We start from the raw sequence: 12,079 nt of genomic DNA on the forward strand, positions 1-12,079 counted from the left end.
TCTAGAAGCTGCAGCCACTCTGCTTAGCCTAAAACACTAAGAATAAGTTAATTTGCAAAAGCTTACAGTCAATTCTTCCATCTACGTGCTCAAACATTTTGCTTATCTGTCCCAAAAGCTACAAACAGCAGCCAATTAGCTTAGCATAAAAACTTAAGAATAAGTGAAGGTTGCAGTCAATTATTCCATCTAAAATGCTAAATATTTTGCTTTTAAGAAAGTATTGGCTCCTAGAAGCTACAAACAGGAGTTACTTAGCATAAAAAGCAAAGAATAAGTGAATCTATTCCTGGATACGTTCAATAATTCAGTTTAAATGGTGAAATTATTTGATTTTTGAAAGTTCTCCACCCCAGAGGCTACAAAAAGCCACCACTGAGCTTAGTTTAGCATAAAAAGCTAAAGATAAGGGAATTTACTCTCAGTTACCGTCAATTATTCTGCCTAAATACTGGATTTATTTTTGGATTTTGAAAAAGTATCCATCCTAGTAGCTACAAACAGCAGCTGCTTAGCCTACCTTGGCATACTTAGCTAAAGATAAGTACATTTGCTCAATCATACAGTCAATTATTCCACCTAAATGCTCACACTTATTGCTTTTGAGAAGGTATCTGTCCCAGAAGCAGCAAACAGCAGGCACTTAGCTTAGATAAAAGGTTAAGAACAAGTTTTGCTGAAGATTATCATCCATAACCACCAGCAGGTCTGTGGTCACAGACTAGCACACCTCGGGAAGCCTTCACAGCAGAAAATGTGGAGTGCAACGGACAGTACCACCTTCAGTTATCAAAATATATGACAGCCTGTTTATTCTCTTACTACAGTGATGAAGAATCTATCGATAGTACATACTGATTTCGGTTAATTGCTCAGGCCTTGTTTCAAGCTCCAAGAAATGAATGTAAGCGAATGTAAAGTCTTCTGATATGGTTTTGTGATTCCTCCTGACAATATCATGCAAATATTTAAGATTTTATATACAACGAACTGTACATGTCTTTGCACCAAACTAATAATTATAATGGCTTCCCATCAGTCCAGTCGCTTCCAGAAGTGGAAAAGTGCTGCTGTGGCTTGTTAGGAGATGTTGTTCATACGTCATCTCCACCTTAATCATCTAATCTCTTCCCTCTCTGGCTGTTGCTGCCTTTGTATGGAGGTTTCAAGTAATCACAGATAAGGAACATTTTCACACTAATCAGATGGTGCAGGCGATCTGCTCTGCGCAACATGCATAGCTCTGCATGGTGTTTTCCTATGAGACATCCAGCTCAGATCTAATCCCTGCAGCCTCCAGCTTCACGTTCGTTGGACTAATCGGCGGTGGCGGGCAGCTGTGGATGAGTTACAGCAGAGAGACGATCGTTGTATGATGCAACGCCGGAGAAAAAGCCTGAGGTCTGAGAAAGCTTACTGGTTAAATGTCTACAGAAAGTCCACATCACAACACTAAAACCTCAAAATTTCCATTTTGCATTCCAATTTAAATTCAATTAATCCCGAAGAAGAAGTTTGCTTGTGTTTGCTGTTCCTGTGCGGCCTGCTTCATATTCATGCATTAAAGTGAAGTTCGGGGAATCAGCGTTTTGCTCAAACTTCTGGGATAAAAATCAATAGACCTCTGCTGACATCTTAAAACACTTTAAAAGATGCTATAATGGTGTAATGTATTGATTAAAAGTTTTAAACAACAAGAAGACAAAAATGGAGGAATAATTGTCACTAAAAGAAAAGCTTCAATTAGCCACTGATGTATGAAAATAGCTCCTTCAGGGCTCCGGTCCTCCATCTTGCCTGCAGTCATTAATTAGATCTAATCAACACCGCAGGGAAAAGTTACTGTCAGGGCTAATTAGGGAAAAGTGAGCTTCTGTAATGGGAAACAAATGAACAACAGTTAACTGTAGCAGCTGTATGACTCATTCAGTCTCAGTGGGGGAGATTTTAACAGCAGCTCTGCTCAGAATTATATCAGCATTTGATTACTGCTTTAAAGAAATGGCTGCACATTAAGAGCACTAATAGGTTCTGAAAGATAAAAATGATTCTGAATGGGATTATCAGTGTGAAAAATGCAAGTTTGGACTCAAAGGTATGTATTTAGTTTCATTTCTCAGCCACACTGAGATAAATTACTGTAAAAATATAACAAAATTCTAACAGTAGTCTCTGTTACCCCAATAAAAAGTTTTAAAAAAAGTAAAGTGAGGTGATTTTTTTTTAGTGCCAAAACAAGAATTACAATTAACAGCAGGTGAATTGAACAAAAACTTGTTTAGTGATCACCGCTGAAAGCAGAAATGTGATTCAAGTAGTTACAAATATTACTGATAACTTCACACTAACGCCCTAAGACACTTTTTTTTTTTTTTACACTAAGTTGAATTATTTTCCTTGGTGTCTAATATATCTTTAACAGGCTACACTTTGTATTACATTTCTGCCTTTGAATAAATGTGCCAGATGCAGAAAAATGTAACTTGCTTTATTCTTTGAGTTTTTACTGCTATATGGATTTCTGAATGTTAAAAAAGTCGCTCGATCTGAGTTGCAGACATTTAGTTATTTACAGTATACACTCTGAAAGGGAATCAGCTTAATTAAGTGCAAAGTTTCAAGAAAATAAATCTAATTTACTGAGGTTTTGAACATTGCTTTCATGGCTTTGCTTCATTTATTAATGTTGGTAATTGCATCAACTCAATATTATGTGAAATTTAAACTCAAATTTCTATATTAGTTCATTTAAAGCTGAATTCAAATTGAGATAACTTAACAGAATTGGCTTGATAGCTTCATATATATTAACTTTGAGATCAGGATTTCTCGTCTCCTCTATTACCTTAGCAAACCCGAACAACATCTGAGAATTTAAACAGGTAATTAAAAATATTCCAAACTCGGTGTAGTTTGTTGGTTGAACATAATTTCATTAGAAATTGTCATAACTCAAAAAGATTAACGCAAACTGAGCGAGTGTCTAGAATTCACTGTCATGTTTATTGCAGAGTTTAGTTACAGTATTAAACAATAAATTTTAAATTGTTCTTAACTAAAGATAAATAATATTGGCGGCAAAATAAAAAAAACAGATTATGTCAGTCTTTTTGAGTTGTAAGAATTTCTAACAAAATTATGTTCAACCAACCACCCACACTGAATTGAAGGAATTAGCTTTTCCTCCACAATCCAAGGTGCTTTTAATTGTGACTTGTTTCAGTCGAGGAATCACAAAAATCAGGTGGTTTTTCCATTTTTTCCAAATGGAATTTTAAAGTCTTACCATGATAACGAACACAAGTTTTCAAATTTGCAAATTAAAAAAAAAAATTAAGCTGTTCTAACTAGTATTTCAATGTTATTTAAAAATGAATTGTTCTGTGTTATGTGCTTAATTACCATAATTTATTTAGTATTTGGTATTTAGTAGGTAGTAGATAGGAAGTGGGAGATAAAATCCTGACATCAAGGTGAAGATGCCAATTTAATTAAGTTATCTCAATCTGAGTTTAGTTTCACACTAACAAGTGCAGAAATTTGAGTCTCAGTTACACATAATATTAAGTTGATGCAACAATATTTTGTCGATCCAACCCACTGAATTAATGCTTGCAACTCAAGTTTTCATATAAATCAGTCATGCATATATTTAAGTGGTGGCCTTTTAGATTGTTTAGAGGATTGTAATCAACTACAATGTAACTGACTGCTCAAGTAAACTGCAGTTGTGAATACAGTAAAACACTAACAACTCATTTTACAGGAGAATGTGTTCACATTTAGCAGGCGATGAGCTCACACAAACATGTCAGGTTGCTATTGTGACGCACAAAGCAGCTTCACTTCAACCTCAGGCCTCAGAGGTCATGAGAAATGTTGACTTAATCCTTCCTTCATCCCCACACTACTTCTGAGAGTCAAGGCAGGGAGTTTTTTTTGGAAAAAGAAGGAACCTTTGTTTCTCCCACAGCGCCGCGAACAAAAGAGGGCTGGATTGGCAAAAGCGTACAAACACACCACCTGCAATTAAGAGTTTAGAGTTCGTCCTCTCAGCACAAAAACCCTCCGCGACCGAGGAAGTGTCAAGATTAGGTGGGAAGCAGTACATTATAAAAACTAGTGAGAATGAAGACGTTTGTCACAGAGTATTACTTACATGATGCTGGAGGACAGTCACCTTATACTGCGTGGAAGGAGGATTTGCTAACAAGTGGCTATTGATGAAAATTAAGCACTCAGAGGACGTGGGTTGGAGCTTTGCAGCAGACTCACACATTTTATGAACAGGCCTGTGTTTGTTTGCCCATATGCTGGATGGAGTCATTACACCACGGACATCTGCTGAGGAAGACGAGGTGTTAAGTTGTTATGAGAAGCACAAAAGCAGCCATGACATTTTTAAACGGCGAAGTGACAAGCGATGCAGCGTCGACCCTCCGAGTGCAAACCAGAAAGTTGTCTCTGCCGAAGCATTTCCGGCATCTGAACTTTTGGTGAAAATGCCAACTTCATTAAAGCAAAATTGGGTCAAACACACTGAGTGCAAATTAAAATCAGCCAAAGGAGGTGGGATGATTGTAATTAACATCTCTTCAATCAGGCAGGAGTGTGGGAATTAAAGCGTCACGTTTTACACTTAGTGCTGAACTCTGGGACCTTCTTTGGTGGTACAGTACGACTCCTGGCTTTTAAAGGATCGTTTGCATTTAGAAATACACTCACACTGGTGGACAAGTTTGTGCAAACTTTTTACATCAGGGCACAACAACCAGAGTAAACAGTCGAGCCATGCCAGGCCTGCAGGGCAGGTTAATACTCAAAATAAAAATAAAAGTCTGTCAGTATTATTACAGCCAGTGTTGTCAACCATACCAGATAAAGAAAGCATCAGCTCGTAAAGGGAAACATTTATTGATATATCAAGATATTTTTTAAATGAGATTTTTCACGTTATTAAAGCATGCAAACATCCCATTATACCGAGAAATTATATTTATGATAACATACTGTTTATGTCTAAAACGTGTTGGACTTTATTTAGTGAACATGTAAATCAATGCTTCTTTCTGTGGCTTTAGCAGTATTTAGTAGTTTTTACTATTACAACACACTGTTTATGTGTAAAATATTACATGTTTCACGTTATAACAAGACATTTTACATGTAACAACAATATAATATATTTGGAATTCATATTTTAGATTGACCCCAATTCAGCAACATTTTTTTATTCAGGTCACAATCTTCTTAAACTTAATTATATTTGCTGCAGAATTATTCTCATCTATCTGTCTATCTATCTATAGTTTTCTCCATTTGTATATAATAGCTATCAAACGTTACTTTAGCTAACTAGCTAACGTCGTCTCAACTGTTAATATAAAAAAGTTTAGTGGATAGCTTAAGGAATATGAACAATAATAGAAGAATACTGCATATTAAATTGTAAAATTCAAAATATCTGCAGATACAGGCATTATTAGCTAGCATTATACCAACTGTTAAAGCTAATTGGTGCGCTAGCTAGTTAGACAGCCACAGCACCATCACCAGCATGTGACTAGAATGTGTTTCTGCAGTGAAATGAGGTTAAGATTATGCTATAGAGACACCCTATATTAATCAATATTTATTTGTGAGTTGTGTGAACTAAGAAAGAAGGATCTACAAGACTTTATAACAGATTAGCAAGAAAATGAATGATAGAGTAGCACAGCTAGCTGTTCAACTGAGATTAACCCCTGAAAACCCCACCAGAGTAACCTAACAGTGTGTTTACGTTACTCCAAACAACCCTGAATTTATGACTCGTCATAATCAACCCAACTATGAGCGTGAAGAACCAACCCAGCGCTTTTTACAGTGCACATAAAACACCACATTTATTGGCCTGTGCGGTTCTACTGTCTGTTAATCCGCATCCAGTCAGTAGCAGCTTCCCCTCTCAGTTCTGGGTTGTAAGGAAGTCATTTATAGACACACTGCCTCCATGGATTTTTACAGCTTCATTACTGGAGATAATTACAAAACTCACCACTGCATCTTACACGATAAGGTCAGTTCCCCACCGAGGCAGGCAATAACCACTGGTATTTAATGTATTTATGGATCTGCAAAGCTCACGTTGGAAAATCTTATATCTCATCTGTGCTGCTCTGTAGCTCAGATTGAACTCGCTCTGATAATTAGTTGATGTTTCAGGAATTAATGCAGGGACTCTCAGTAATGGCCACATCCCCCCTACTGAGCTGGATTATTGGGTTTTCTGTCTGTTTCAGGTTACATTATTCGAAACTTTGATGTTGAAATGGAATCCAGCATTTTTCCTCTTTCCTTTAGCACCACCAACAGGCTACAGTTTCCAATTGTATACTGTAGAAAAAAAAAACATTCAAAAGCAAAGGTGTCAGAAAAACGCTGTTAAAAACTCTAATCTGTAATGTCCAGAAACAGTAAGGAAGAAAAAAATTATGAAAATAGCAGCAAAAAACTGGAAGATAATAAGATTTTTTTAGAGCTATAAACAGAGTCAAACAGTAATTTTATTGTCACTGTAAAAGAACAAATGGTGAAAATAATTTTAGTCAATGTGAATTATTACTTCTTTCTGTGATTTTTACTAATATTTAGTAGTTTTTACAATTATTTGTTATTTTTCTGTCCGTAATATATGTATTTTGTCTAACAAATAACAGCAAATATCTGTAAAATAACAAGAAAAAATGCTGATGGGAATAAACAAACAATTAAATGTTGTAAAAGATCAAATTACTATTATGTTATGTTTTTTTTTTTTTTACCATTAACATCTAAATAAATGCTTCTTTCTGTGATTTGACCTTTTGTTATCTGTAATTAAGAAAACAGAAAATGTAAAATGAGAATTCAAAACAGTATTTACTATTTTTAAAATTCTTTATATAAAGTTTTGGCTTTCAAACTGTGGTAAATATCTGTAAAATAACATTTTTGCTCATTTAAATACAGTAAAGACAGTGTAATGTCATGATCAAACATCATGAAAGAACAAATAAAAATGTATACAAGTACACATTTTTACAGGCTTCAAATATCTGTTAACTAATAATATGATAGCTGATTTATATACATAGTAAAAAAAAAATGTAATTTGACAATCAAACACTGTAAAAAAGTATTTGTCAAAATATTGATTATTGATGTGTATTGAATTATTTTTTTCCCTGGAATTTTACAAAACAGGAAAAAAAATTGTACTATAGCAGCAAATCAGCTAAAAATTACAATTAAATGCATTCATTTTTTACAGTGTAGGCCATGAAACATCCAAATGTGACCTAATGAGACTTAATTGAGAGCTGTGGTGTCTGAGTGCTGCATGCTGGGTTTTACCGTCTCTGACTGCAGCTTCAGTGTAACACAGCTCCACATGATCCTGACTGGAGGAATAACGTGTCCTAAAATGTTGCAGTTGGAAGTGTTGTGGTGTAACTGTTGGTACCTGTACCGTGTTCAGGGCCCGCCGGAGGTGTCTGCTCCGGTGCTGCTCTGCTTGGCGCCTGGTCCTGGGTCATTTGTGAGCCCACAGTGGATCCATGCTGGTAGCCGAGGCCTGAGGTGGGTGGCGGCGAGGATGGAGGAGGTGAGGCATGTAATTCTTCACTATGGATGGAAAATAAATATGGAAGGGCGAGTCCCTGGATAGGGGAGATAGGGGAGCACTTATTACCACGAGCAGAGACGACCACTAAGATGCTGTTTCATAATGTTGAGGACTAAAATTTTCCTCTTTGTATCACGAGATGTTTCAAATTTTAGTAAATATTTAAATAAATGACTATTTACTGTTTTTAAAATATAGATTTTTGATGCAGACATTATTGACAGTTTTGGTTTTTTGTTTTTGCATTTTTTTATCATTAACATTTTAACTAATATTTTTTCTGTGATTGTAATAGTTATCTGTAATTTACCAAAACTGAAAAAAAATTATCATTAAACTAAAAATTCTTCTTTCAAAATTTTTCCTTATTTAAATACAGTAAAAAAAAATTCAATTTTACAGTAAAACATTATAAAAGAACAAATTTTCATCTTTATAAAAAAGTTTTGATATGGACTTTATTTACAGTTTTATTATTCTCTGCAGGTCTACATGTAAATTAATTCTGTTTTTTCTGCGGTTTTACAATATTTTATCTGTATATTTTTTTTAAATCTGTAAAGTAGCAGTTCAGAAAATAATCTACCATTTAAAAACAAAAAAGAATATCCTTTTCCATCTTTCCATGTGCAATATATACAATATTTCTTTCAAGTAACAGCAAATGTCTGTAAATAATTACATATTTTGCTGATTTAAATACAGTCAAATAGTATAATTTTACATTCAAACATTGTAAAAGAAGAAAATCATATTAAAAAATACTGATTTTTGATGTGGAAATTATTTGCAGTTTTATTATTTTCTTACGTGTAAATTAATTCCTTTTTCTGTGATTTTACAATTTATTTTCTGCATTTTTTAACCTGTAAAGTAACAGTTTAGAAAATTATTTACCATTTTCAAAAATTTTAAATATTTTTTTCTCCATCTTTCAATGCTTAATATACATAATCTTTCTTTCAAATAACACAAAACATCCATAAAATATTGATATATTTTGCTGATTCCAATACAGTAAAATAGTGTAATTTTATCATAAAAGAAGAAGTTAATGTTTATTGTGGACATTGTTGACAGTTTTGGTCTGTTTTTTTAATAGTTAGCATGTAGATTTTTGGTCTGAATGTAATTTTATTCAATATTATTTGTAATTTAGCAAAACTGACAGCAGAGAGTTGACAGTTAAGATTTATTCATGTGTAATCTTTAATGATTTTGAATGGGGAGACGTTTAAAATGCTACAAAACATTCAGACAGAAATAAATGAATTCAGATGCACAAAAGACACTAAATCACTGCAGGACGGTGCGTTCCTGCTTCATTTGAGAGGACGTGTTAACACTTTGGAGCTGGCAAAGTGCTTTCGGTCACTCTTTCCTAATTTAGATCAATTATCCCATTTCCCCTCCGCACAAACAGAGCTTCTGTTCCAGCATAACGTCCTGCTGTTGGTCATGGGCCTGCTGCTTCATCACTGCCGTAAACTCTGCTCTGTCTCACTCAATGCTTCCTTTCTCTGCTGCCTCAGGCTCATTTGAAATTCAAATATTGCCTCATTGCTGAGCCTCGATAATATTGACTTTCACTTACTCTCCAGAGGCTGTGGTTATATTTAGGCATGGATTGTGTTCTTTTCTTTTCTTACAGTATGTATGTATGCATCAGGGAGTGGTGGGTCTGGTCTGTCTGGAAGGCAGCACGAATCAAACGGAATAAACGCCAACTAAAGTTGACAGAAACTTGCTTAAAAAAAAAGGAGATTTCACACGGAAAATATGCAAACCTGACACCTGGAACTGCATAATGCAAATATTTCACTGCATTTAGTTTTTAATTCAGCCAAAGAGATGAAATCTTATCATCTGTACAGCAGTTTGTGTCTGCAGTGATGCATCAGAAGTCCACTAGATGGAGTCCAACATCAGTGAAGCTTCTGTTCACAGCAGCACGTTGGGACAAAGTTTGGTTCTTAATGGCAGAATAATGTCCTAAATTCAAATGAGGATTACAAATAAACCTCTAGTGATGGGACTCTGTTTACAAAAAATGTTAAGAGTTGAAGAATTGTTCTTTTAAACCATTTTCTTCTTCCTTTTCCTGCATGTGTGTATCAGCCAATTATAGAAATCTACTCAGACATGTCAGTAAATTAATGAAAAAACAAAAGAAAAAAAAAACAGGATTACTTCTTGTGATGAACAGAAGGATACTGTCACATATTCTCACTTTGCAGACAGTTGTCTACCATTATCAAACTGTCACAATCCCAAAAAAGCAGATAAACTCTTAATGAATGACACTTTTAACTCTGCTTGTTGCTTATTTAGTCATGAACATCAAATGTTTTTGACCACTATATAAGATCTGTTCATTTTTTTCCTATCATATTAATTGCTGATTAGTGCTCTTTTTTGTATGTTTTTTAATCCAGCTTATTTTTTTCCATCATTTTCTCCCTCATAAGTTTATTAATACAGGACATAAACATGAAACCTTCAAGGCTGAAAAACACATTCGAGTTCAGTTAAAAACTACAACCAAATCAGATGAAGGTCCACTGCAGGAGGCACAATCTAAAGAACAAATCTGGTTTCTGTTCAGGACGTTTTTTTCCTGTCAATATTATGGGATGTATCATAGTTTGAACGGGAGAACTGCAGCAGTTTAATGCCTATGAATAAAGAGCTCTATCTATCTATCTATCTATGGCAGTCATAAATGTTCCAGGCTCATATCAGCATGTATGATAGGTGGTTGGTCAGAACTAGATCTAGACAATGAAAGGATCATTTTATCTACGTCTGATACCAGGATCATCTTCAAGACAAGATCCACTCATAATCTGATAATACAATCAGATTTTAAATCTAACTGAATTTATCTTCTGGCTGTAAAATGTAGAAACAACTTTGGTGTTCACATGTTTCATCATAATCCTGGTATCAAATTTAATTAAAAGGATTCTTTGATTGTCTGTAATTTACTGACATGAGCCTTGGAAGTTCCCCCAAAAATGCACTTTTTAAAGTTTTCTCCTGTGAATTATCACACATCCAGGGTACCAGTGATTGTTTCTAAACTCTATGTCATAGATATTAAACTGCTGCAGTTTTGCTGTTGAAACTACGATACATCCCATAATATCGATGCTCAAAGATGGTGAGAGAGGAAATTAACAGAAAACAAACTCTGACTTTAGACTGTGACACCTGGAGGACATGTAAAACTGATTTAGTTGCAGTTTCTAACAAAACTTCAACATGTTTTAAAAATTTCATGTTGTGCTGATTATGAGGAAAAAGAAAAAGCATGCATTTCATCCCACCCTTATGTACTTCAAGGGCGTGTAACTCTAAAAATATTCTCAGTATGAAGGTTAAACTTTGAAGGACTTCATAAAATATACTAAAGCATTTTATTCCAAGGGAGTCTGGTGGGATTTTTTCTTATACTTTGTTGATTTTACATAAAATAATCAACTCCAGAGACGCAGAGAGAAATCTCTGCAGGTTACTGATTAATCACATGGTGATAAAGTTTAGATTTTATTTACCAATAAAAGCAAGAAGACATCATTACATCTTTCCCAATGTCGTAATTTTCAACTTTTGCCTAAATTAAATTTAACCTACAGTGAACTCTCCATTGGGTGAGTTCAATAAAAAGCCAAAGTACAGCTTGTTTTTATCGGCAGTAATAAAGAGGATTACAGGAAAGGAGACATGGCTGTAATTAGACAATAACATCAGTATCTTTTAATCACACTTACACAGGAAAATAAATCATTAAACATGATATTTTATCAGGGTCATCGGACATAATCAGAAATAGGTTAGCTTATCTTGGCATAAAGGCTCGAAGTAGGGGAAAGTTGAAAAGTACCTCTTGCTTTTAATACACATTTAATTGTGAAGTCTTTAGTTATAATCCAATATGCTTCTTTGAAATTGAGGACGGTGAAAACTGACATCCATGTTATGTTGTATTCACAGCCCTGCAGACAAATTATTTCAGTGTTTACTCATCTGTACTGCAGCACCACTGAAAAGAAGACAACTTTGCAGAGTTATTAAACACAGAGAGCTCATTAATCAGATAAACTGAACCCAGAAATAACATTTCCCTGCAGATTTATCCTCAGACCATCTTTCATAAGCTACAACATCCTTCATGCTCTCTTAGACTCTGAATCGTGTAGCTTCAATCCCAGCTGGATTACTAACTGGTGAACAGGGATGTAAAATATGATCCATAGGCTGCCGTCATCGCAAGGTGTCTTTGTGTTGCTGCAGCATATTAGATTTACAGATCTTATTGTTAAATGGAACGCCATAGAGACTGAGGGAACTTGTTGTCTTGAGTATTCTCAGCGTGTCCATAATCCAACAGTTGAGCTTTTACTCTCAGGATTGCAGCTACAGTGGTTCATT

Source organism: Acanthochromis polyacanthus, chromosome 23 (assembly GCF_021347895.1).
Source record: "Acanthochromis polyacanthus isolate Apoly-LR-REF ecotype Palm Island chromosome 23, KAUST_Apoly_ChrSc, whole genome shotgun sequence".
In the NCBI taxonomy this organism is placed as follows: domain Eukaryota; kingdom Metazoa; phylum Chordata; class Actinopteri; family Pomacentridae; genus Acanthochromis; species Acanthochromis polyacanthus.